At 37.4% G+C, this 23,764-nt stretch overlaps 1 pseudogene; it reads left to right on the forward strand.

The window, feature by feature from the left end:
• The first annotated feature begins 22,769 nt into the window (after positions 1-22,769).
• Positions 22,770-23,514, forward strand: LOC119529094 (annotated as a pseudogene).
• The last annotated feature ends 250 nt before the right edge of the window (positions 23,515-23,764 follow it).

A 23,764-nucleotide genomic window follows, 5' to 3' on the forward strand; every position in this document is an offset into this window, starting at 1 on the left:
GGTGTTCAAAAGAGAGGGCTTGTGTTCAAATTTCAGCTCTGATGTCAGGGAAATGGCTTAAATTCTTTGATTCCGAGTTGCTGCCTCCGTCAAATGAGGCTCTGCTGCCCAGTGGGTAATAGAGAGGGCTTTGGAGATATTCTGCCTGTATTTGAATCTCAGTTTAATCATTTATCAGCTATATGAATCTTGGGAAAGTAACTTACTTCCTTTGTAAAATGGGGCAAATAACAATATCTACCTTAGATGGTTGTATAGAACGTGTAAGTACAGGTGAATACACTTTAGCACAGTGCCTAGTACATAAGTAAATGTTGACTGAGTTTGGCCATGCTGTTATTATTAAAACAAAGCTCATCGACCTACTTTTATAGAGATTAAGAGAATGTTTGTAAATTATTTATTATAATTCTGGATATTTAATGGTTGCCCCATAAATAGTAATTGTTACTAATACTATTATTAAAAGATGAGGTTGAACTTGGAGATTCACAAGAGCCTTCCCAGTGCTAATATTCTATGATTTTTAAAAAAAGAACAAAATAAATGACCCGTCATTTTAACTTTGGGAGATGTGGCTCCATCACAAGAAATAACCATGTGTTGTTTCTGAGGGCATCTGGGTGGTGGGGAGCTCTGAACTCGGGTTGCCTTCCAGAGAACAAGTTGTCGGCTTTGAAGGTGAGGATTGACACAGATGTTTCCAGTGAGAAATTTCAGTACCTAAAGATTAGATGAGATCATCGAGATTTGCTATTCTTTTAACTAATGGAAATGTCAGTCTTTCTGAGTGTTGCCATATTATTCAATTTGGGGATAAGAGACACAAACCTAAAGAATGCTTTTAGAAACCAAAGTTGAATCTTTGACTTTCCCATTCTGTCATCATTCTGGTGAACCTACCCAGTTCTCCCCTGCACCCTGGAGAGAGAGCTGTGGTAGGGTTGCCAGATAAAATACTGGACACCCAGATAAATTTGAATTTCACATAAACAAAGAATATTTTTTAACATAAATACATGTACTTATATAAGTATGTTATATGTCTCAAATGTTGCTAATATTTATTTGGTAAATCTGGCCCCTCTATGTTGGGGTTCAGGGCAGTGTTTCTCAAACTTCACTATGCATATAAAACTTCTGGGGGATTTAAAAATGCAGATTACGATTCAGTGATTGTGATGTGAATTGTTGCTGCTGTTTTAAGGATCACATCTCAGTGGTAAAGGTGAAGGGTAGTATCTGGCAAACTTGCCAGGGTAGAAGAATCACCTGTGGTACTTAGTGAAAGTACAGATACTTTGTCCCCAGACAGAATCTTTGTGGAGGGAACTTTTGAAGGTTTATCAATTTCACCTGCTAGAAGCCCTGGTTGATGACTGGTGTACCAGATAGGTTTTATCAGGCAAATTTAAGAACTATATGGTGTGGAGCAATGGTACTTAAATTTGAGTATGCATCAGAATCTTCTGGAGAACTTGTTGACCTCCCCCCTGCCCCATCCCCAGGTTTCTGATTTTGGAGATTGTGGTGGAGCCTGAGATTTTGTTTTTGTTACAAGCAGACACTCTGGGAGCTACCACTTTAGACAAATCCCTTCACCTTTCTGTAAAGTGAGGATAGTAGTAACACACTCCTCATGTAACTACTGTGGATTTCCTGAGTTTAGGAGACAAAAGCTCTTGGGAGACCCTGAGCCCTGTGTTAGATAAAGTGAGTTGCATGATGAAATTTCCACAAATTCTAAAACACAGGAAAACACGCTGGTTTAAAGAAAAACAAAAACAAACAAACAAAAAAACTGTTTCTATTATTTTCTTCTTGCAAGATTCCAAAACCTGTTTCATTCTCATCACCATAGTGTCTTTATTAAATGGAACATTGATATATCCATGAGACCATTTCCCCAAATGTAATTGAAAGGGGGAAACGGGGACTTCAGTCTCCTGAGAAAGCGCCTTCTTGTTACAAGTAGGATCCCTGAGACACAAGTTACCTTATGTCGATCATGTTAATAAATGTGTAAATCAATTGTGCACAAGGAGAAATCAATAGCTTTGCTTACAAATCCTTAAAAGCACTTATGAGACTGATCCTTTCTGGCATATTAGAAATCTAGACTTTAGACAATCCAGGGAAATACACTGAATCTTAAAACAAACACATGTAGCTTTCTCTATACAGCGGGCTTATAAGGGTCCCCTATTCAGAATGAATAATCTGTTATTTTCTCTCTTTTCTGAAAAGGGATTTAAGTGAGGGCTTGAAGGTCTTGTTTATAATGTAGGACCATAAATTGATGCTTCTATTGTCATAAGTAGCAGATGAGAACATCTTGTGGGAGTCCGAGAAGCCAGGGCTGGGAGATTGTTTCTGCAGCTGTGTGCTCTTGGGACTGCTGCTTTTGGAGTTTAGTCTCTCCTACAACAGGTTTAAGAATACCGATATACTAGGACTTCAGTGAGGATTAAATCTGTTCATGCTTTTGGCAAGGCATAATGAAGCTATTGTTGGGCAGCTGTTTTATTATGTATATGATTATACATGTGAAGTTGTCTTTTTCTTTTCTTTTAACTTTTTTTTACTTTCTTCTTTTTTTTTCTTTTTCTTCCTTTCTTTGTTCTTTCCAACCAACCAATCAAAACATGAAATCTGTTTTGAATGAGGGTAATTTATCCAGAATCACTGAGGTCAGCTTTTTCTTTGTTTTGTGTAAGTGATAAGGAAAGCAAGACCAAGAGTTTACATAATTTGACCAAACAGCTGATGTGGCTGAGCTGGGTTTTGAACACAGGATTCTGACTGCAAATGTCATTCTCCAGGGATTATGCTCCTCTCATTGGTCTTGGATTAAAGGTCGATGGTTATTGGGTTTCAATACTGAAAAAGTAGCAGGAAAAAAGGTATAATTCACTACTGTTAACCCCTTTGTGTCTTCTGTAAGTCTTTGGCTGTTGGGGACTTTAGTAATCTTGTCAGAGGTTTATCAAGTTCATAATTTTTAGAAACCCTGGTAAAAGATAAAGTACGGTTGAACGGTAGATCAGGTCTTCTACTGAAAACTGGGATGTGTTATTCAATACATATGTAATCAGATTGGATGCTGGGGTGTTAGTCTTTCCAGGTGTTAAATCTTTAATTGCTGGACTAAAGAAATCCTGGGCAGCTGGGTTAGAAGTTGGATACTTGGGAGCTTTGGGCAGTGGCTATTTATCAACCATTAAGCATTCAAAAAATTTAACCACTAGCATGACAATACCATTGTGAACAGTGTTCACATCAGCCCTTGTGAATACAAGACATCCTAAACATCTCCGTGTCCTTAGATAATCGATGAAAATTGACATTAGTAGTACAAAGACAAATTTGTAGCACCAAGATTTTAAATTTTTCCGAGTAGTAAGAACTGTAAAGTAAAGGTTAAAATTAATGTTTTAAACTACAGATGTCAGTGGTTCTTAATCATGGCAACAGAACTTCCCCAAAATTCATGTTCTCGGGATTACACTGTTGTAATTCTGATTCAATGAGTTGGGCCATTCCTGGAATCTGTGTTTTTAGGAGTTTTCCCTAGCTGCATCTGATCCCTGCTGTGTTGACTATTTCCTGTTTTCCCCTCCAGATGTGTAGCCAACACTTTTCATCATGCTCTGTTTTCCAGGAGGCCCAGCTCTGGGGAATGCCCCAAGGAACTCTTTTGCCTTCTGGCTTCTTATTGGGATTAGTCAAAGGAGCCACGGCAGGAGATGGAAGGAGAGAAGTTAGGGAAGCTGGGATATTTTATTCCCGTGGCTTCCTCCTCGACAAGTCACTTTGTAATAGCTGTCACCTTGATCAAAGATCCCAGCCCCTTGCAAAATGATCCTCTCCACATATCTCTTTCCTTGCAAAGTGGCTCTCCACATGTTTCTTTCTTTCCAAGTTCTGATAACTGTTGTTTGCCATTGCCCCTTTCAGCTCAGGGATGGTAATAACTCTGCTGACATTGGCAACTTTTGTGGCTTTTTTTACAACTTCTGTAAACAATTCCTTTATTAAAACTCTCCTATTATTCCGTTTGAGTGTGCCACCTTTTTTCTACTGGAACTCTGCCTAATAGACCCTGCTTTATCCACTTTTCCAACCTTCTACTGAATTTAGACAATCTTTAAAGGAACCTCCCATCACTAACATTCTGACTCTATCCATAGCTAAGATGAGCTCAGCCTTCTCTTTCGGTGAGAGTGAATTCTGGCATGATTGATCTCTCCATGGTATAAGGAGAGAGATGAAAAATCAGCTGGGGTTCTAACATTTATCTTCTAACATCCTGCTTTCTTTGTGTGAAATCTCAGAAGAAAGACTGGCCGTTCCCAGATAGTAAAGGACAAATAAATTGAGGATGATCCTAAGGACAAAAACGTGAATAAAACTTTGTTGTTTTATTCAAATGATGCCATGCGATTACAGTTTTAAGGAATTTGCTCTCGAGGAGATATCCTTAAAGAGGTCTTAACTACGCCTTTGTTTGGCAGGAGAATTTTTTGTGCCTTTCAGTATTTGCATGGCCAATTAATTCCTTAAAGAGATGACTAGCAGGCAATTTATTTGGATGGGAAAGGGGCTAATTGGTAATATTGTTGCACCAAATCTTGTAGGCAGAAAATATGCCTGTCTTTTAAAGGTGTGCCCTTGATATTTGAAGGGAGAGCTCTAGTGCCTTAGGCTCCACAGGAATTCAGCCTGCTGATGTCAGAGTTAATGAAGAAAATGGAGCCTTAAGTGTAGGGATAGATGGAGTGAAAAATGCATTAAAGACTAATGACATTAGACTATTGGGAGAGCCACATTTTCTGGTGATCAAAGACTCTGAGGCATTCATCTTCAAGTGCCTAGAAGAATGTTGAACATCTTGGAATTTGTCACATTGCCTTTGGTTAAATTTTATCAGCCTGCTATTCAGCAAGGTGCTCCAAGGCAATTTCCCCACCCTCCAGTGCTGATCTGTCCATTCATTCAATGAATAATTATTACTCACATGCACTGTGCTAGGCACCATTAAAAAAAAAAGCTGGAGACAGTGATGAGCTAAAATACATACATTCTCTGCTTTCATGGAGCTTACAATGCAGTAGAACAGAAGAAAAATTTTGTTAAATAATAGAATAAGTACATGTTTATAGCCTGAGATAGTATAATTCTATTTCTTGTAATATGTGGCTATCAGGAAATTCTCCAATTACAAAATACCTCAAACATTGGGTGCAATAAAACAAGAAACATTTTGAATGTAGTGCTGAATCCCTCCAAAAGTTAGGATAATCCTCAGGGTCAGAAACAAAGGAAAAGCTGAAAACCAGAGGAGGGAATGTGGGCTAAAGTTCTAGTTGCCTTGTCTGTGGAGTGAGAGGGAGAAATTCCTACAGAGAGCATATATAATGGAACAATTCACCATGAGTGAGAATCAGCAGACACCATGGACCCAATGGAATTTAATTCCCCAAATGTTTCATGGGAAAGTAAGATGTTGCTTTGAGAGCACTGAGCCAAGTAATCTGTCCTAAAGTGGGGCCAGGGATCCATGGAGAAAGCTTCACTAAAGCCATGCTTGGAGTGAGCTCTGAAGAGTATACAGACTAGTATAGTTGAGGCCAGGGTTAGGCATTCCTACTGGAGGCTGGACTTTGAAAGTTGTCTTGGTTAGAGGGATCAGGAAATTTAGGAGGTACTGAAAAGCTGATATGGCTGGAAAAAAGAGAGTAGAGAGAAAATGATGCAATATGGGACTTGAAAGGTAATATAGGTCCAATTTTTATGGGGCAGGATTTTCATCTCCATCTGAAAAGCAATGGACAGCTATTGAAGGCTTTGAGGAGTCTGATAACATCAAAATTGCTGTTTTAAAATCTCCTTCTTGACATTTTACATAGTAGGGACTGCAATAGAAGATGGGAACTAGAAAGCAGCTAGTAAAATGCAGGGAGGGGAGCAAAGCCCTTAGAGAAGGATGCAGGACTTTGTTCAGTTCTTCAATTATATTCCTGATGTTTAAAAGGAGTATGTAGGAATATCTGTCCTGAGCAAAAATGACTTGCAGTATACACATAAACTGATTTGTTAGTTGAAGCATTTAAAAACAAAACATGAAATTTTTCTGGACTTCTGAAACAAACCACCACCAACAACAAAAATTTGCTTACGATGAATAAAGAAGAAAAATCCAGTTGCATTAGATTCTGAAGCAAAGTGGATATAGAATGTAGCTGTGCATCTGTTTCAGGAGTTAATACATGGCAAACTGTTTTCAGTTCACCCACTCTGCTGTATTCTCTCACCTAGCACCTCCATGTACCAATTTTCCTCTGGCTGAATCTCTTCCCCTAATGAACAAGATCCTCTCCCTCCTTCCTTCCAGATTGTCATTTGCCTAAGTTTTATTTCCTTCAGATTTTAATATCAATAACAACAAAACCTAACATCATTGAGGGGTTATGTGTTATCACTGTGCTAAGCACTTCTAGGTGGACACATTTTTAGTCCTGTAACAACCATGTGAGGTAGGTTCTGACATCCTCATTTGCAGAGGACAAAACCAACATTTGGGTAGACAAAATTACTTGATAAAAGGTCATGCTGTTAGCAATGGTAGAGCCAGGATTTAAACCTTGGCAGTCTGATTTCAGAGTCTGCATGTCTTTCTCCTAAGTTCTTCTGTCTTAAATGTCTTGCTTTAGGAGGTCTTCCTTGTGCTGTTTATAGCCTCCCACTCCCCAACCATAGCAAAATTTAAAAAAAACATTAAAAAGTCTAAATTAGTTCTTACTATGTGTGCCCATAGATCTCTGCACATGTGCTTCTCAAATTTTTAAAGGAAATATGGACCAACTAGGGATCTTGTTACTATGCAGATTCTGTGGTCCTGGGTTGGGGCCCAAATTTTTCATTTCTAACAAACTCCCATGTGATGTTGAAATCACTGTTTCGTGGACCTTACTTTGAGTAGCTCTTGTGCATGATAGGCATTCAGTGAATATTCAATGAATTAATGAGTGGAATAATTCAAAGTGCTAAGGTGAATTCTTTCTTTAGAGAGCTTATTGTTGTCTAATATTTATGGTAGAAATTTTTCAGTTAAATATTCATTGAGCATTTACTTGGATAGGACACTGTGGAAGATGCAGGGATGAATCAGATATGGATTCTCCCCTGGGCTGGAAGCCTGAGGTGGCATCATCAGGTAGGCAAGAATGCTGGTTCAGCAGTGAGCTCCTGGCGTGTCACCACCCACCCTGCTTTCCTTCCACTAGTCACCATGAAAGCAACTATCAACCTCCTCTGTGTTGTGTTTTACTTGCTTTTTTTCATTTGTTCCCTCCAACATCCCTGCACTTTAACTACGATTGTGTTCCTCCTTTCACACCTGGGGAAATTGTGGCACAGAACAGCTAACTAACTTGCCCAGGCACACAGCAGTCCAAAGTCGTTCCAAAACCAGAGCCCCAGTTCTTAACCATTTTGCTATTTTGACAGTCTGGAACCATGAAGTAGGGAATGATGAAGAGGTAAGGATTGGAAGTAGCAAGCATAGAGAGGATTTTTGTTTAATTTTGAGAAATACAGAAAATGTAAAATGTAGAAAGTTATATAACCAGCATTGGGATGTTAACATTGATGAAGATTAACTTTTTATCAGTTTATTTTTTCATATTTTTAAAGTAAAGATACAAAGCACAATGGGTAGAGTTGACATTTCCTTTATCCAAGTCTATTCCCATTTTCTTTCCAGTACTCTCATGAGTTAGGGATGTTTTGCTATTTCTACTCTATCTCTTTTTTTCTGAATACACACATATTTGTATTTATATATCTATATATATTTGTATTTATATATGTATACATATTTGTGTATTTGAGTAATAAAAATATTCAGAATTGTAGTATGCCATATGTAGCAGTCTACAATGTGCATTTTCTACTTGGTATTATGTTTTTCACATCTGTCCATGTTGAATCATATAGGTATAGCTTTTTCATTTTAAATTCTGCTGTATTCCATCTGAATGATCTATTCTTCTAATGATGAGTATTTAGGTTGTTTTTAATACAATTTAGCAAATGCTAGTGTAAACATTCTTGAACAGTCTTCTGGGACACAAATGCAAGAATTTCTACAGGGCATATACTTAGAAATGTAATTGTTGCGTTGTAGATTATGTCTATTTTAAAATTACTGGTATGTTGCCAAATTGTTCTCAAAAGTGGTTGCTGCAGCTCACATTCCTTCCAGAAGCATGCACGTTATGAATGCTTGGTGAGTTCGGACATATCTTCTTCTCTCTGGTATCCCATCATTTCTTGAATTTGAAGTTGAATGTACTTTCATGCTTTTTAGGGCTACTGGGTTTCTACTTTGCTTGTTCATATGTTTGGGTCATTTTTGTAACTAAATTGTGGAAGTCCCGAATACTAATTCCTATTTTGTGATGCATTTCAAATAACAACTCACATTCTGTCATTTGTTTATATTTTCTGACATCACATAAGTTGATACTTTTAATCTGGGTAAATTATAAATCTTTTCTTTTGTGAATTGTACTTTTCCTTTATGAAGGGACTTTTCTTCTTCAGTAAGAGGCAGCATAGAAAATTCATTAGAGTTTTGTTTCTAGAGCCAGACTGCGTGAGATGGAAGCTAAGCTGCCATTTCCCTCCCTTCCCTCCCCCCTCCCCCCTCCCCCCTCCCCTCCCTTCCCTTCCCTTTCCTTCCCTTCCCTATTATCACATTGCATTGATAAAGACCTTTAGTACAATGTTGAACAGTAGAGGTGGTTAGAATATGTGGGGTCAGTGGAGTTCCTTCTGAAGTAGCAGTCTAGTCTTCATTGGGAATTATAGAAGTCCTTTAGACCTTCCCTACATAGCAGCCACTGAGAAGAGGATAGCTTTCATTGTTGGTGCCTCATGCTTACAGTGTAAGGAAGAAGATACGAGTTTTGGTCAAGGGATCATGCAGGGAGCAGCCATACTATATGCAGGGATAGCAGACTCAAGTCAGGAGTGCTGAAAAACTATTTTAGATCCAACATTAATTTGCTGTTTGACTTCATATTGTATTCTAGTTGCCATTTTATTTATTGGTGTTCCTTATGAGATTCATGATAATAACCATGTCAATATTGTTGACTAATACAGCTCCAAAAGCCTAAAAAAGTGTTTGGCATAGTGTACGTAGTCAGATAATTGTTTCATGAATGAATTAATAGTTCACGCTGCCTCTCAATTCAGTGATATTTATAGTTTATGGTCGGTATAACTTGCACCTCCCCCCTGAATGGGTCAAGAAGATAAAATACTTTAGAATAATTTGCTTTGGAAAGTCACACGGTCTGTGATGACCACAGGTCGTGGTGGACAGCAGTAGGGAAGCAAGCACAGGTAGGTGGTGTATTTGCCTGTTTACTCCACCAGAATTTGAATTCCATGAGAACAGGGATTTTTGTCTGATTTGTTCATGGCTGTAACTGAAGTGCCTAGAATAATGCCTAGAAGTCAGATATTTGTCAGATAAATGGAGTAGAATTTATTCAAGATCTTTATTTGATTCAAAGAAAATAAAGGAGAACATGAGATTGAATTCAAGTATCTGATATGTAGACATATATATGAATGAGGGTATATGTGAGAAGAGTGGAAATGAAAACGACAGGAGACAAATGGATCAGAAAACAGTAAAGAAAATAAAGGAGGCATTATCTAGGATTTAAAGAAATCCTAGACTGGAAAGGTCAATTTGGGGTTTGGGGTTGTCTCTTTATAACTGGATAGAATCAATTGAATGACCAATCTAATTGCATAAAACTGGTCATTAAGATAGTAAAGAACCACAATTTAACTGTAAATGTTTGATTTAGTTTGTAAGTCTGTGAAGAGGGATGAGAGACAAGAGTCTGCAGATCTCTGACCTTTTACATTCTGTGGAAGTGCTTTAAGAATTAGATAGTTGCCTATGCTCTGAAAACAATAATAATGTATTTTGGAGAAATTTCAATTTATACTTGGATTTTGTCCATCCTAAAATTCCCTGTATTGTCTTAAAAGTAGGTTTAGTAGACATCTGTGATGGCTTAGAGCTATGTACCCCAGAAAAACATGTTATTAAAGCATTTAATCCATTCCTTTGGGTATGCACCCATTGTAAATAGGACCTTTTCATGAGGTTACTTCAGTTAAGGTATGGCCCAACTGAATCAGGATGGGTCTTAATCCTATTACTGAAGTCCTTTACAAACAGAATGACATTCAGACACATGGAGAGAAAGACAGAGGGAGCAGCTAAAAGCTGGAAGTCAATGGAACTGAGAACCAGGTGTGCCAGTTTGGATGTATTATGTCCCTCCAAAAGCTATTCTTTGAAGTAATTGTGTGAGGGCAGACATTAATCTTTTGAATGAGTGTTTCCATGGAGATGAGATGTGACTCAGTCAACTGTGGCGTAGAACTTTGATTAAATTATCTCTATGGAGATGTGGACCCCGACCATTCAGTGTGGGTCTTAATTAAATCACTGGAGTCCTATAAGAGAGAGAGACATTTGGAGAAGGACATTGAAAGCTGATACTTGGAGATGTGGACAGAAGGACATTTGGAGATGCTAAACTAAGAGATGCTAGCCCAGAGTTTGCTCCGGAGAAACTAAGAGAAGACCCCCAGATGGTCAGATGCACAGGAGCTAAAGAGGCTAAGAGAGACAAACCCAGAGACATTTTGGAGAAGGCCATTTGAAATGCAACCCAAGAACAGCAGATGCCAGCCATGTGCCTTTCCAGCTGACAGATGTGTTCCAGACACCATTGACCATTCTTCAGTGATGGTATCTTCTTTTTGATGCCTTACTTTGGACACTTTTTTGGCCTTGGAACTTTAGATTTGTTCCTGAATAAATCCCCTTTATAAAGGCCAATTCATTTCTGGTATTTGGCATAATGGCAGCATTAGCTGACTGGAACACCAGGAGAGGCCATTGTGTGTATTGCCATGGGACAGAAAAGCCAAGGAGCAAGGATTGCTGGCAGCCAACCCCAGAACACCACAGTCTTCTCAGAGAAAGCATCACCTTGATGATGATTTGATTTTGGAATTCTCCTAGCCTCAAAACCATGAGTCAATAAATTCCCATTATTTACACCAGCCCATCACATGGTGTTTGCTTTTGCAGCCAGGAAAGTAAAACAGCTTCTCATGTTTTTGCCTGCCCTGCCTCTGTTTCCTTTTTATTTTCTCTACCAACAGCATCCCAATTTTTTTCAAGGAGTAACTCTTCCAAGAATCTCATTCACTTGATTTGTGTGAGGATGAACTGCACTTCCAGCACTAGGAGTGGCCTTGTGATCCAAGGCAGGGAAATCAACAAGATCTTTCTGTTCACAGTGCTTGCCCCAAGAATGGTAGTGCCAAGGTAGTCCAAAGATACTCAATATTGGAACTTTTCATCTGTTGTGAAAGAGAAGTAATCCTTCAACTGGGGCTGCTGCGTTGGCTATCACCTGAAGGGGACAAACTGCCCAAGAAAAGCCTACTGAGTGGAAATGAAGCTAATGAGACAAATTAAGTCCTGGTGATAATGTTTGAGCACCTGAATCCTTTCTCTCTTTTTCCTTTTTTTTGGACAGGCTAGTTCTTTATAGTAGACGTAGGTTTTTAGAAAAATTACACATAAAGAACGGAGTTCCCTTATCCCACCTTCCCCAAGTTATCATAATACATATTATTATCTAAAGTCCATAGATGACATTATGGTTTACTCTTTGTGTTGTACAGTTCTGTGTTGTTTTTTTAAATTTTTATTATGACAATGTGTATACAAAATAAATTTTGCCATTTTAACCACTTTCAAGTATAAAATTCAGTGGTGTTAATCACATTTACAACGTTGTGTTACCATTAACACCATCTGTATTAGGGTTAGGGTTCTCTAGGGAAACAGAATCAACAGGAGATGTCTGTAAATATAAGATTTTATAAAAGTGTCTCATGCAACTGTGGGGATGCATGAGTCCAAATTCCATAGGGCAGGCAGCAAACTGGCAACTCCAATGAAGGTGTTTGATGAGCTCCTCAGGAAATACTTCACTGGTCAGCTGAAGAAGTTAAGATCCTCCATCTGTCTCCCTTAAAAGTCTTCAACTGATTGGATTAAATCCAGTGATTGAATTCTCTCATTGTGGAAGACACGCCCTTCGTGGATGTAATCAGTCACAGCTGCAGCCAACTGACTGATGATTTAATAAACCAGCCTTCTGGTTTATTAACCAGCCACAAATGTCCTTGCAGTAACCGTTAGACCAGTGCTTGCTTGACCAGACAACTGGACACCATCACCTGGCCAAGTTGACACATGAAGTTGACCATCACACCATCCATTACCAATCTTTTCCATCACCCTAAAGAGAAACTCCATACCCATTATACACTAACTTCCCGTTCTCCACTCCCATTTCTGTTCCTAGTAACCTTTTATTTATATATTTCTTTTTATTTTAAATAGCTTTATTTTTATTAGGAGGAATTAAATTTTATGTAAAAAAATTTTTCTAACCTAAGACATTGGCTACATCAGAATGTTAAAAGAATCAACCTAGTTACTGAGTAAGAAGTTGTATAGCCCTTGCTGAATGACCATGGCTGTAGCTCTAAACATTTAAGAAATAGAAATTTTCCAGACAAGCAGATTATCTCTATGTGTGGTCTTTGTTTTTTTTTTACTTGCCTTCTTTTTAAAGTTCCTTCTTAAAATGAAAATTTATTGAGCTAAATTCACATACCATATAATCTGTTCAAAGTATACAAGTAATGGCTTACAATATCATCATATAGTTGTGTAGTCATCACCACAATCAATTTTACAACACTTTCATTACTTCAAAATAAAGAAAAAATAAATAAAAATAAAAAGAACATTAAAACATCCCATATCACCCCGTATTATTTATAAATATTTTTTGTTTTTATTTTATTACTCATCTGCCCATACACTGGTAAAGGGGGTGTCACTCACAAGCTTTCCACAATCACATGGTCACACAATAAAAGCTATATAGTTATACAATCGTCATCACAAATCAAGTCTACTGGATTACAGTTCAACCAATTAGGTAATTCTTTCTAGCTCTTCTAATACACTAGAAACTAAAAAGGAATATATATATATATATATATTTGTATATATATACACACACATATATATATGGCATAAGAATAATCTCCAGGATGACCTCTCAACTCTATTTGAAATCTCTTGGGCACTGAAACTTCATTTTCTTGCATTTCTTTTCCCCTTTTTGGTCAAGAAGGCTTTCTCAATCAATGATGCAAGGGCCAGGCTCATCCCTGGGAGTCATGTCCCACATTGCCAGGGAGACTTATACCCCTGGGAGTCGTGTCCCTCTTGGGGGGAGGGTAGTGAATTTATTTGTAGGGTTGGCTTAGAGAGAGGGGCCACATCTGAGCAACAAAAGAGATTCTCTGGGAGTGATTCTTAGGCATAATTGTAAGCAGGTTTGGCTTTACCTTTGCAGGAATAAGTTTTGTAAGGGCAAAGCTCAAGATCAAGGGCTTGATGTATTAAATTGGGAGTCCCTAATGCTTGTGAGACTGTCAGAAATTCTCCAGGTGGGGAAGTTTAATATTTCCATATTTTTCTCCAGGCCCTCCGGGGGACTTTGTATGAATGTATGTATGTATGTATGTATTTATTTATTTTCTGCCCCAAATACTCTGGGATTTTTCAGGGTATTACATTTGCCTGTACAGAATAACAAGGTTTCATTCCCTATTCTAGGTTCCATGTAATTATATTGTTTAAATACACTGACCATACAGGTTAAATTAGTTCATTTGCTACAGAGAATTTAAGTTTTATGCCAAAGAAACATCTCTTAAATAACACTTAAAACTCAGGAATAGATGTGACTGCTGTAAGAGCTTATAATCTAGGAACTTTGATAATAAGCCTTGTTGAACATCCTGTACTCCTGCATTGTCGATTGCCCAATCTCTGCCCACATTCCATCCCCTGATCACATATGTGCTCTTGATTTCAATTTTCAGCATTTGCTCATTATAGTTAGTTTATATTAGCAAGGGCTGACAATATTTGTCCTTTCATTTCTGGCTTATTTCTCTCAACATAATGTCCTCAAGGTTCATTCACCTAGTTGCATGCCTCACAGTTTCATTACTTCTTGCAGCTGCTCAGTATTCCATTGTATATATACACCACTGTTCACCCTTCCATTCACCTGTCGATTTACCCTTAGGCCACTTCCATCCATTGCAAATTGTGAATACTGCTGCCATAAACACCTGGTAACCTTTAATCTACATTATGTTTTTATGATTCTGCATTTTCTTGTTATTTCACATAAGTGAGATCATACAAATTTGTCCTTCTGTGTCTGGATTATTTCGCTAAATATGTTTTCTTCAAGATTCATCCATGTTGTAGCATGTGTCAGAACTTCATTCCTTTTTATGGCAGAATAAGATTCTATTGTATGTTTATACCATATTTAGTTTATCCACTCATCTGTTGACAGAAACTTGCTTTGTTCCCACCTTTAGTTTTTAGTGAATATCATTACATATCAGTGTGCAATTATCTGTTCAATTCCCTGCTTTCAATTCTTTTGGGTATATACCTACAAGTGGAATTTCTGGGTAATTCTGTATTTAACTTTCTGAGAACTACCAAACTGCTTTCCTCAATGGCAGAAACATTTTATATTCTAACCAACAATGCACAAAAGATGACCATTTCTCACATCCTCTTCAACACTTGATATTTTCCATTAAAAAAAAAAAATCATAGCCAGTCTAGTGAGTATTTAGTAGTGTCTCACTGTGGTTTTGATTTGCATTTCCCTAATGGCTAATGACATTGAGCATCTTTTCATGTACTTTTTGGCCATTTGTATATCTTTGGAAAAATATCCATTCAAGTCCTTGGCTCATTTTTAATTGGGTTTCTTGTCTTTTTGTTGTTGAGTTGTAGGATTTTAAAAAAAATGTATTCTGGACATTAAAACTTTATGAGATATGCAGTTTCCAAATATTTTCTCCCATTCTATAGGCTGTCTTTCTACTTTCATGATGAAGTCCTTTGATGCAAAAAAGTTTTTAACTTTAATGAAGTCCAATTTGTCTGTTTTTTCTTCTGTTGCTTGTGTTTTTGGTGTAAAATCTAAGAAGCCATTGCCTCATATAAGGACCTGAAGATATTCGCATATGTTTTCTTCTAGGAGTTTTATAATTTTTGTTCTTATATTTAGTGTTTTTTTTTTTCCTAAACATTTTGAAGTTTTTTGTATGGAGTAAGGTCGGGGTCACTTTCATTCTTTGGTATATGATTGTCCAGTCTTCCAGCACATTTGTTGAAGAGTATTCTTTCCCACATTGAGTATATTTAGCGCTCTTGCAAAAATCAGTTGGCCATAGAAGTGAGGATTTAATTCTGAAATGTCAAATCTATTCCATTAGTCTATATGTCTGTCCTTGTGCCAGTACCACACTGTTTTGATTACTGTAGACATAATAAGTTTTGAAATTAGGAACCATGAGCCCTCAACTTTGTTTTTCTTTTCCAAGATGGGTTTGGCTATTCAGGCTTCTTGCCCTTCTGTATGAATTTGATGACAAGCTTTTCCATTTCTGCAGAGAAGATTTCTAGAATTTTGATTGTGATTGTGTTGAATCTGTACATCAGTTTGGGTAGAACTGACATCTTTACAATATTAGTCTTCTAATCCATGAGCATGGAATATCTTTCCATTTATTTAGGTCTTCTTTAATTTCTTTCAGCAATATTTACTGGTTTTCCATGTACAAGTCCTTTACAACATTGGTTAAATTTATTCCTAGATATTTGATTCATTTAGTTGCTATTGTAAATGGAATTGTTTTCTTGATTTCCTTTTCTGGTTTCTCATTACTGGTGTATAGAAACAACTGATTTTTTCATGTTGATCTTGTACTCTGCCACTTTTAACTGGAGTTTAATCCATTTACAATTAAATTAACTACTGATAATACAGGGCTTTCTTCTGCTATTTTGCTGTTTTATTTTTGTAAATCTTACACCTTTTTTTGGTCTCACTGTTCCTAAATTACTACCTATTTTATATTCAGAATCTTTTGTAGTGAACCATATAGAGTGTCTTCTCATTTCCTTTTGCATATATTTTTAAATATTCCCTTTGTGGTTACTGTGGGCTTACATTTAACATCCTAAATCTATAACAGTCTCATTCAATTTGATAACAACTTAGCTTCAATAGTATGCCCAAACTATGTTCCTATACCCCTGCATCCCCTAATCTTTTTATTATTCTTGACATAAATTATATCTGTACATTATTTGTCTAAATTTATAGATTTATCATTACGTTTTATGCTTTTGCTTTTTAGTTCCTGCAAGAAGTAAAAAGTGGAAGTACAAACAAAAAAAATACAATGGTACTGGCATTTATAATTACCAATGTAGTTACCTTTACCAGAGATCTTTATTTCTTTATGCAACTTTGATCTGCTATCTAGTGTCCTTTCCTTTCAATCTGAAGAGCTCCTTTAGCTGTTCTTGTAGAGCAGATCTAGTGGTGATGAATTCTCTCAGATTTTATCTCTTCCCTATTTTTGAAAAACAGTTTTGTTGTGTATAGAATTTTTGGTTGGCTGTTATTTTCCTTCAGCTCTTTAAATATGTCAGCCCAGTGCCTTCTTGCCTTCATGGTTTCTGATGAGAAATCAGTACTTAATCTTACTGAGACTCCATTATGCATATTATGTTGCTTCTCTGTTGTGGCTTTCAGGATTCCTTCTATGTCTTTGACATTTAACTTTTTTTTTTAAAGTTTTTGTCCAGTATGCCAAAACCTGGTGTTCTTTGTTGGTGGTTTCTGATGCTTTCCTCTTGCTCCTTTGGATAGGCCATCATTTCCTGTTTCTCTCTCTGTCTTGTCATCTTTTATTGCACACTGTACAGTTTAAGATTTTAATGTGTCAACTTTGGAATTGATTCCCTGAGCTTACTCTTCCTTAAATTTATATCCAGCTAGTGGTATGACTGATATTTCCTTGATTGCAAGGAGCTAAAAAACAAAAAATAAACCAAAAACCCACCTTTCATAGTCTTTGCAGATTGGCAATGCTTGAGCTGGTGCTCTTCAGAATCTTGCCATCCTAAGTAAACCTGAAGAATAGCCTGAAGTAAAAAGTATGGATTCTTTCTAGTCTTTCCTAAGCATGTGTCTTGTCTTGTGCATGCACTCACAGCCCTACTAATTCCCTCATTTACACGGATCCAGATATGTTTGCTCCCTTTTCTCTCTATGGCATGGGAATGCTTGGTCCCAGGTGTTGATTCTATTGTATGTCTTGGAGCTGGTAATACTTGGTCCCAGGTGGCAGTGATTGATTGTTTTTACACTTATATAGCTGTCTGCGAGGAGCTGCTTCTGCACTCAGGGCAATTTCTGGGAAGGTAAACCAGAGACAAGTGTCCTGGCTCAGCCCTTTAGTTGCCACCATATTGACGGGCACAGATATGCTTGCACCCTAGTGTCCACATAGGAGTTTCTCTGCTCCCTCTGAAACCAGGACAGGGACCCTCACTGAATGCATGAGTTGGCTCCACACTGATCCAAGGAGAGTTGGGTGAGTAATGGTGCCATCAGTTTTTTCTAGTGTTTTTAAGTTGCCTTTTTCTTGATTGGCACTTGCCCAGTCACTACAATCCTTTAATTGTTTTCTGGAGCTCTGAAAAAAGATGATTATACCAGTTTTGCTAGTTTCTAAAAGATTCTGTAGAGAGATGGGACCCTGCAGCATCTCTTTCTACCATCCTGATCTCCCCACAGGATCACTTGAATCTTTTTGTGCTTGAAGCTCTTCTACCCTAGTCATTTAATTTAAGTCAGCCAGTGAATTCTCTACTTCATTTAACTAATTTGAGCAGGGGTTCGCTTGTAATCCCAGAGGACTTTGACTGATACATTGTGATTTTATTTTTTAAACTTTTCTCTGGAATTGATTTTTGAGAGCAAAGTCCTTAGACCTAGGCAGGTGAAAGTCAGGAGTATACATCATGCATCCTACTTCTAGAAATTCATTTATTGAAAAATATTTTAAAATGCAGCATTTTGAAACACCAGACACAGATCTGGGGACTAGTCCTGGCTCTGTAACTCAGCAGTAGGTCACAGAGCTATACTGTCCCATCACTATGTGCTCATCGGTAGCTAGAAGTGGTTGAATTAGATGACTTCAGAGTTATTTCCAGGTAAGAAGTGTAAAGTTCTGAGATAGCATTTTTGAGATACGATTTCTCCTGTATTTGCCTATAGCTTCTGATGAGCAAGGCCAACTCTTGCCCAGTTCCAGAAGCTACCCTGTCATTCATCCTTACTTTTTATTTCTACCTATGTTTCCTTGTAACACAGGGAGGCACTGCAGCTGCAATAACAATGATGAAAATAGCCACCATTTTGAATTTTCACATTACCAAGTTCTTTAACTAAGTCACTTCACTTACCTTCCTAAGAATGCAATGAGGTTGGAAATAATATGTATTATGTAATCACTCATCCAGCATGAGGGCCTTGGGTTTATTCATTTTAACTTCACCCCACCTTCCTGGGAGAAATTTCTCCATCAACTCCCTAATTAGAATCCCATGTCTCATTATGTTTTATGGAGCTTTCAGGCTCCCTGGGGAGGTAAGAGGTGTATTCGGGGGGTGTCACTTGGGCCAGTCAGGTGAGATCTATCAAGTCTTTTCCCACAAATAGGCATCACTCCTGTTGAGTTTTTATAGGTAATGTGCTGTCCTCTTGGGGCTTTTAAGGGATGAGCAACAGGAAGGTTCTGTCTTAGCAACTGCTGAGCGGTTAATGATGAGGGTGATGGCTGATTCCTCACATAACTTTTGGTATATGTGACAATGATCCTCCAAGTGGTTCTTCCTTGAGTTTTCATATCTGGATCTTCTTGGGTAGATACCTACAAACTTTTATCACAGTGGTATCTAGGATCAGATTCTAACCTCCAAGTTTTGTTTTTATTTCTTCCACCTTCCTTTAATCCCTCTATTTTCTCCTTCTCCTCCTTTTTCAAAGCTTTTCCTCTTCTAATACTTTCACAGCTGACAAGAAGGTTTCATTAAACCCACAACTCAGATTATTAGCCGCCAAAAAAAATTATCCTTTCTTGAAAATCAATAACCTAAACTTGAATCCATGCCAAGAGGTGAAGGGAAATCTTATTATTAACCTTTCAATTTCATAAAAAGAAAAAGAAAAGAGTTAACTATCATTTCTAAAGCAATGTGAATGTTTGTATTCTAAAATCATTTTAATTCCCATTTTACAGATTAGGAAACTGAGGCTCAGAGAATTTAAGTAATGAGCCAAAGGTCACAGAATTAAGAAGCTGTAGAGCAGTTAATCATACCTATATAGGACTGAATGCAAAGCCCTGCTATTATCTATTATGCCCAGAGGATATGGACAGGATCTGGCCCATGATGTATTCTTAGGAAAATTATCCTAAAAAAAGATCACAAATCTTGTCTTTTAGGAAAACAAAAACATAAGCCATAGGATTTGTCAGGTTCTCTTTTCTGCAGGTTGTTGTGGAAATGAGCCAATAAAACATTTAGAAGTCCATGTAGATTTCTGAAAATATAACCCATAATAGTCCTCAACAGTGAACATTCTTCCCAGAAATGCATAGTTTATAGACAAACTTCTTGTTATTTGTTATTGCTCTAGGTTTAAAAAAAGGACTTTGATGTTTGATGTGAAAGCTTACAGATTGAATGTTTGCAATTAGTACCTGTTTATAATCCATTTTTAGCTTTATTTCTCAATATCTGGTGTTTTATGGGGTTAAATAATATTTAAAACAGTTTTGGTCCTTGAAAAATATCTATGAATGCAGTACTTTGTGATTCTACAGAAAATGGAAACTATTCTTTCATATAAACAGCTATTGGCTTTTCATGAGTCACATAAAACAATTTATGGATAAAAAGTTTCTTTTCACAAATTCTTCATAATTCCTTCCCCTTCATTTCTTGTGCAGGGATGGGAAAGAAGGTAGTGTGTATTTATGATTATAAGAGAACCTGGCCATGTCCAAGGTAGAATAGCTAATTATATAAGGTTTGACTTTCACAGAAATGACTTGCAAATCTGGTAGTGAAATAGCCAGCTACTATATTTTTGATTAGAAATCTCCAGCTCAGAAACAGAATACCATTTTGTATAAAAAGTTACAGCTTTAAATAAGGGAAGGACTGAAGACAAGTTGTTGCCAGTTAGTTGCTCTAACTGGATAATGTTAGAAATTGTATGGAGAAGGTATTTCACTTGATGGAACTTCGGTAATACCAGAAATGCTTCTCCATGTTGTTCATGTAGACAGTGAAAAGTGTTTATTGTTTTCGGTTTAATCCAATCACAAAAGACTCCTTACAATATGCTGGTTGTATCAAAATTGGGAGATTTTCACATTGTAAAAAACGTCAAAGCAAAATGAATATCTGATGGAATAAGCTAAAAGGGAGAGAATTCCCTTAATTTTGTAACAGTAAAGATTCTCAGACCTCAAAATTCCAAGAATGCTATCAAGATGATCTGGATTAGAATTATGAGAGGAGAAATGAAGGTCTTAGTTCATTCACAACATGCACTGCTTGTTATAATGTCACTGCTTAAATAGATGATGGAACCCTAGAGAAGAGTCTTGAACCATATCATATACTGTTGTCAATCTTTATTCAAAATGTGGACCCCTCTCTAAAGGCAGTCATTGATAACTTGGAAAAGTCTAAAAATCCAGGATGGTTAGAGGTTAGAGACACATTTATCTAAGAACACCCAAGGAAGACTTTGGTTTGTTGTTTCAGAGATGTGGAGACAATGTTTTCTCTGGACATCTCCTCCTAAGTCCTGTTGATATGTCAAACTGAACATGTCAAAAATGATATTGAGTATCATTCGCCCTTAAATTTTCTTCTTCACCACTATTCCCTGTATTGGTAAAGGGACACACCATTGTTAGGACTAAAAGAGATAATGCATCACTTAGCTATGTGCTTGGCACATAATAATCTCACATAATAAATGGTGGCTAAGAGATATATTGACTATTACCCACATTTTATAGATGGGAAAATGGAGGTTCACAGAAGTTGAGTAGTTGAACCAATGCAACATAGTTTGTAGGCTGCAGAGTTCAGTCTAACTTCAGAGAAATCTCACATTGCTAACCAATAAGCTCTACTTCCTTTCAATAGTGTCAAAATGTTTGGATGATGACAATAAGGTGGAAAAAAGTTATGATTTCCACATCCCTTTCATCTTGTTCTGAAAGGCTTGAAACTTTACTTTGAGTCTTTAAAGCTTCCAACACTTCTCCTCTGTAAATGTTCTTCTCAACTAGAGAGAGAGAGGTTGCTGTATTAGTTATTAAATTGAATACATGGCCATATGCTATTTTCTTACTGAAGTTTTTAGTACTTCATATACTCTAAGTACAGTTTGATGGTGTTTTAGCTGTCACTGGAGTTGAAAAGTCAAGTACTGCTGTGTGCTGGTTTCTGTTCCCTTCAGCCTCTTTTGAGGAGGACCACTCTGATTGTGTTTAATCAGTACTATACAATAGCCAACTCTGCTTTTGCTCCCCTATGATGGCAGATTTAAGATCTAGAAGATATTTTTTGTTTACTACGTGATTTAGTAATGACATAAATTTGGGAGAGTTTGATCTAAGGTCTCTTTACCTTTCTATTAAGGAAAAAATTATATGGGTCTAATACATAGGCCCAAAAGTGTCTAAAATGATTGCATGATGACAATAAAGTGCAAAGAGGTTATGATTTCCACACATCTCTTTTAATTTGTTCTGAAAGGCTTGCGTCTGGGCTAAGTAGACTCATAATTACCCAGTGAGGAATTCAACATCTTTCCCCCACTTAAACTTCTTGGGCATTTATTGCTTGTATTTTGCCATTTGCAATTTGCTGGTTGTTGACCTCATCTTCCAGTTAGAATAACATGTCCTTTTGCTTACTTCGTTTACCCATGTTTTGAGTAGCTGTTATGTGCTGGGTTCCATGCAGGGGAATGGAGATGAACAAAGCAGGCATAGCTCCTCTCCTTGAAAAGTGGACTGACTAGTTTTCTATCTCTTGTATATTATTCTATACAGCTCCAAGTTTGAGGAATGAAGGAAATGCTTAATAAACACTTATTAACTTGATATGCCTAAGAATGAGGCAAGAAGATGATAAAACTGATTTCATCATAGAACAACCATGGGAAGCTTTCTAAATCAATTCCACTTTGGCATCTATAACAGGAGCAACTAACTCATTCCTGGTTCCAACAGTTGCACCCCATTCCAGATCAAGCCACACTAGGAATATTTATTGTGTTTCAGGAGCCACAGGCCACGTAGGTAGCAAATAGGTGAAATTAACTTACTTATAAGACATGAAGGGGTTGTGGAATTTGTGGGAACTTGAGAGAGCATTTCCAATCTAAAAGTCTCCACATTGACATCTCTGGGGAGAAAAGGGTTCACAAATCTTTGAGCTGCTAATTGAAAGGCCCTGATCATAGAGAAACTGGGGCAGTTTCAGAGCAAAGCATCAAGGATGTCAGGGTTCAGCCATATCTTGTGAGGTGGATACTTTATCCTACATAAGAAAGAACTGAGTTTTTCCATCTGGAACCATGGAGGGTGTCGAAGAGAAGAAGAAGTTTCCAGCTGTGCTGGAAACCCTGAAGAAAAAGCGAAGGAATTTTGCTGAAGTGAAGATCAAGCACCTGAGAAAGAAGTTTGCCCAAAAGATGCTTCGAAAGTCAAGGAGGAAGCTTATCTATGAAGAAGCCAAGCACTATCACAAAGAATATAGGCAAGTGTACAGAACTGAGATTCGAATGGCTAGAATGGCAAGAAAAGCTGGCAACTTCTGTGTACCTGTGGAACCCAAATTGGCATTTGTCATCAGGATCAGAGGAATCAATGGCGTGAGCTCAAAGGTCTGAAAAGTGTTGCAACTTCTTCACATTCTCCAAATTTTCAATGGCACCTTCGTTAAGCTCAACAAGGCCTCAATTAACATGCTGAGGATTGTGGAGTCATATATTGCATGGGGGTATCCAAACCTGAAGTCAGTGAATGAACTGATCTATAAGCATGGTTATGGCAAAAATCAATAAGAAGCGGATTGCCTTGACAGATAACTCTCTGATTGCATGATCTCTTGGTAAATATGGCATCATCTGCATGGAGGACCTGATTCATGAGATCTGTTCTGTTGGGAAATGCTTCAAAGAAGCAAACAACTTCCTGTGGCTCTTCAAATTATCTTCTCCCAGAGTGGGGATGAAGAAAAAAAGCACACATTTTGTAGAAGGAGGGGATGCTGGCAACAGGGAAGACCAGATCAATAGGCTTATTAGAAGGATGAACTAAGGTGTCTACTATGATTGCTTTTATAATCTGATCTAAACAGTGATTGCTTTCAAATTAAAAAAAAAAAAAAAAGAGAGAGAGAGAGAGAGAACTGAAAGGGAAGGTAGTATTTTCTTCAAAAATCTGAAGAACTGAGCAGAGAGGGATTAGACTTACTCAGTGTCTGAGGCCAGTATTTAGAATTCAGAGAGGATGAGAAATTTTGCTTGAATGGAATTGCTTTAACTGAATGAGTTTGAATGGATTCTGA

Source organism: Choloepus didactylus, chromosome 1, assembly GCF_015220235.1.
Source record: "Choloepus didactylus isolate mChoDid1 chromosome 1, mChoDid1.pri, whole genome shotgun sequence".
Lineage (NCBI taxonomy): Eukaryota > Metazoa > Chordata > Mammalia > Pilosa > Megalonychidae > Choloepus > Choloepus didactylus.